Source organism: Vombatus ursinus, unplaced genomic scaffold (assembly GCF_900497805.2).
Source record: "Vombatus ursinus unplaced genomic scaffold, bare-nosed wombat genome assembly UNPS02014799.1, whole genome shotgun sequence".
Lineage (NCBI taxonomy): Eukaryota > Metazoa > Chordata > Mammalia > Diprotodontia > Vombatidae > Vombatus > Vombatus ursinus.
The window spans coordinates 9,937,339-9,942,197 of record NW_020954577.1 but is presented as its reverse complement, the minus strand read 5'-3'; positions in this window follow the sequence as shown (position 1 = coordinate 9,942,197).

Sequence of the window (4,859 nt, the reverse complement as noted above, 5' to 3'; positions counted from 1 at the left end):
CAGAGATTATTATGTCTTTCAAAGTAGCCGGATTTTTTTTAAGAGAATGCTTTGTTTAAATTTAGGGTAATATCTGGTGCCTCCAGGTTCCCTAGGATGCCCTGAAAGTAGGTTTGCAAATGAAACCAAAGTCTTGTTCTGCAGGCTAACTCCCCATCTGCCCACACACTGCCCCCTCCTGAAAGCAAAAGGCAGGCTGCAGCAGTGCATTTAAAATTCCTAGCTGATGGATTTTCTATTTTAAAATGTGCTTTATTTTTCATTTGTTTTCAAGGATTAGTAGAGGCTTAGATGACTCCCAGCCCTTATGCTTCCCTTCACATCTAGCAAAACTCCTAGGAGTGTGGATAAAAACAATAATCTCAGTCCCATAAGTGGTTATTCAACTTTTGCTTGAAGACCCTCTCCCCCCACCACAGAATCCAACACCTTTCAAGGCAGCGCCTTCTCCTGTTGTCCAACGTCTGTCTCTAATGGATCACATCTATCTATCTCCTCTTTCACAAAACAGTCCTTCAACTACTTAATGAGAACCATCACGTCTTTCTCTATATCTTTCCTTCCCCAGGTCAAACACCCCTAATTCCCTCAGTGGACCCTCCTGTGGCATGATCTTGGGGACTTCCACACACAGGTTTCCCTCCTCTGGCTGCCATCCACCTTTTCAATTTCCTTCTTGAAGTGTGACCCCCAGAACCAACCGCACTGAGCTGTCGGTGGCCTGACGTAGGCAGAGACCAATGACTGGGCTACCCCACTGATCCCCTTGCTCCAGGCCAACCTTTCTGAATACACCCTACAACTGCATGGCCTCCCCTAGCTTTTGTATGTCGGTGCTGACTCATTGAACCTCCCATTTAATGAAACACTCAGATTTATTCCAAATGGACTTCCATCTAGCCATCACCCCTGCATCTTGGATTGGGGAGGATGATTTTTAGAACTCCAGTGTCAGACCAAATTATATGTCTCCCTGATCAAAGTCTGCTAGCCCACGTATCTCCCTGTCTCCCTGGTCTTCTTCCATACTACCACAATATGGACTCTGGGACTGTTGGATGGTACCATCAATCAGCACTTCCTTGGCGTGGTTCCTGAGGTCCCTCATCTCAGAGAGATCCCTTTGAATGTTTAAGATCTGAAGTTCAGAAACCTAAGTCCCTGTTGGAGTCATTTTTGTAGTTCTGTTAAATGCCCCCCACAGATGAAATTTAACAGAGATAAACACAAAATCCTGAATTTGGTCTCAAGAAGTCCATTTCCAAAGTACAAGATGGGTAAGGTATGGGTTGATATCCACTGATGTGAAAGAGATCTGAGGCTTTTAGGGGATGGCGAGCCTCACTAGAAGTCAATAGTGTGATTTAGTCATGCCAAGGCCACCTTGGGCCACTATAAAAGTGCTCATGATGAGGAAGGTGGCCAACTCCACCCCATGCACGATCTCAGAGACAGAGAGGAAGCCCACAGTTTAGGAAGGGACCTGTTGGAGCACAGGCAGAGAAATGGCGAGGGTGGCAAAAGGCCTCAGGGATGGACCTTAGGAGGACCCACTGAATGAGCTAGGACTGTGCAGAGTAAAGAAGATTCAGGGGAGAGGATGGCTGTGTTCAAGTATGTAAAGGTGGTCCCCAATTGCTTACTGCCTTGGAGGGAGAGGGAGAAGATTTGGAACTCAAAATTTTATAAAAAATGAGTGTTAAAAATTGTCTTTATGGGAAACTGGAAAAAATTAAATACTGTTAAAATACATTTATTTTTTTTAAAAGTATTGGAAGGACTGTCACGTGTAAAAGAGATCAGACCCACTCTTCTTGGCCCCAGGAGCCAAGAAAGTGCCGTGAAATTCAACTCACACAATTTTTAGCAGCACAATCTTTTTAAAAGCAGTGGTAAGTGGAATAATGAGTATCTGTGCGTAGGAGATGCCCACCTTATTAAGCTCAATTGCATATTATTTTATTGTGTTCCTTAAGAGAAAGACTATTTCAATCTCCCCGCTGGATCAGAGATCCTACAAAGAACCTTGTATTCTTCCTGCCCTTCAGCAGATTCATTACTGAGGGTCTCTCTACAGTCCCCTTTCTCCTACCCCAGCCATGTTCCCCAGGCATCGCAGGGTTTCCCCTTCCTGGCCCCCACTCACAAGGCACAAAATGTCCCAAACTGTGCATTCTGTTTTTTTAAAGACATGAAACATGGAAATCATGAATTCTCCTGACAGCTGTGCCCAAAGGCCAGCATTGTTTAGAACGCAGATAAAAGGCACCAGGGAGAAACATTAAAGAGCCCACTCAGGGGTAAACAAACTCCCCACAGAGACCAAGTTCTCGGAATTAAAAATACATGGAGTCCTCCCTTGAGGAGGCCAAACTTCATGGAGTTCTGACTATAAATACATGAGCTGAACCTTTTTTTCCTACTTGCATTTTAAAATATACTTAAGTGAAGTCATTTGCATCTATATTTTAGCACATTTTCAAAGGGGAATAATCAGTGGGACTTTTTTACCCCCGCCCAGAACTTTTAAAATGTGAGTTCTCATGCAGAGGAGAAAGGTTTGTATTTGGATTAAAAGTTTCCAGTGGGTTACAGTTCTGTGGGAAAGAGCTGCGGATCACAGATCAAGGGAGGTAAGAGCCAATGCCAGCTCTGTTTCCCAAGTGACCTTGGACAAGTCACTTTTCTCAGGGCTCAGTTTCCTCATCTTTAAATTGAGGGGATTTGGATTAGATGATGGACAGCTGATGCTAAATGACCAGTGAGAGGCCAAAGATTCTTGATATTAGCCCACCAAGCCGTAATGTAGGCAAGGTAGAGCAGCACCCAGAGATTCAGGATGGGGGACATGCACATAGAGATAATAAAAGTGATTAATGAAACCCATGAATGGAAAGCCTCAGTTTACCCAACTGTAAAATGAGGGGGTCAGATAAGATGACCTCTGAAGTCATTTCCAGATCTACAGCTAAGAGCCTATAAGCCCATGACCCCAAAGGAATTCAACCAACCCCTATGTTTAGGCATGATCATGATGATGACGATGATGATGAAGATGAAGATGATGATGATGATGGTGATGGTGGTGGTGATGATGATGATGATGATGATGGTGATGATGGTGATGATGGTGATGATGGTGATGATGGTGATGATGGTGATGATGATGATGATGATGGTGGTGATGATGATGATGATGATGATGATGGTGATGATGATGATGATGGTGATGATGATGATGATGATGATGGTAATGGTGATGGTGATGATGATGATAACAATGATGATGATGACGACGATGACGATGATATAATGCATAAGATTTTACAAAGTGCTTCATATGGTATCTTATTTGGTTATCACAACAATCCTTTGAGTCAGGTGCTGTTATATTCCCATTTTACAGTTGGGGAAACTGAGACCCAGAGAGTTTAAGGAACTTGCCCAAGGCCACCTAACTAGTAAGATCTAAGGCACAAATTGAAAAGACGCCAACGCTCTGGCCTGGCCACCACGCCAGCTAGCTGCTTTTACAGGTTTTGCTCACCTTGGACTGAAGTGTTCAATTCCCTTTGTCTACCTTGGCAAAAACAAAAACAAAAAACAAAAAACAAACCACATCCCCCTAAGGTCCATGACCCACCTAGAGTCAGTCTGCCTCAGAGCCAAGCTGTTCACTCAGAATTCAGTTACTTAAATCTGTCCCTTCCCTCCCCCAGATGAGGCCAAAGTGGAGCCCATGACCACAGTGAGGTGGAGAGCTCACATATTTTATATCCTGCTTTTCAATTCAGTCCAATTCAATTCAACTCAATAAGCTTTGAGATGCTTCTTTGTGCCAGGCCCTGTGGTGGTGGCAGTGTTCAGACATGTCCGACTCTTTGTGACCCCGTTTGGGATTTTCTTGTCAAAGATACTGGACTGATTTGGCATTTCCTTCTCCAGGCCCTATGGCGAGCTCTGGGCAAAAATGAAACAGTCCCGTCCTCCAAGTAGCTTATGCCCTAATGGGGGGAAACAGCTGGTACTCTGAGAAATACAAAATAGATGCAAAATAAGTCTGGATTGATTTCAGGGGAGAGAGCACCGACCACTGGGGGGATGTGGAAGGGCCTTGTGAGGGAGGAAGCACCTAAGCTGAGTTGTGCAGGGACAAAGGAATGTCAGAGGATGCCAAGGGGCAGAGTGGAGGGAAGGGTCACACATTCCTAGCTTGGGGGACGGCCCATGCAAGAGAGAACAGAATGTCCACGCTGCAGCAAACAGGCCAGTCTGGGCCCACAGAGTGGCATGAGGGGGAATCAGGGTGGAAGGCGGGCTGGGGCCAGTTGTGACAGGCCAAACAGGGGCATGTGTATTTGATCCTGAAAGCAACGGGAAGCTGCTGACTTTTTTTGAGGAGAGTGACGTGAAGGCCTCTCTTTTCCTTGGGATCAACCAGTCCGAATGCCTTTAATAAATGGGAACAGTTCATGGGCCCCATTGGTTTGAACTCAATGGCAGAAGAGTGAGCAGAAGGCAGGCCACTGGGGCAGATTTATGGAAGGGCGTGGCTGAGAGTCCCCAGGGTGGGCTGAGGTCTGCATTGTTGCAGGAGATGCCCTCAGCAGTGAGATCACAGCTCTGCCGGAGCCCTGGGGCGTGGATGAGTGAGAAGGCCTGTGTGGGCTGTGATACGCACCGGTGGAGGGTGTATCCGCACCGGGGAGATCGCAGGTGCGGTCGGAGTGCTTCAGTGAGGCCACTGCTGAGGCTGACAGTCTTCTTTCTGGCTCCCTTCTTTGTCCCAGATTCATGACTTTGCTGGCTGGGTGCTCTCAAAGCAGCCCACGGGGTTTCAGAAGTGCCCGACCAAGTGT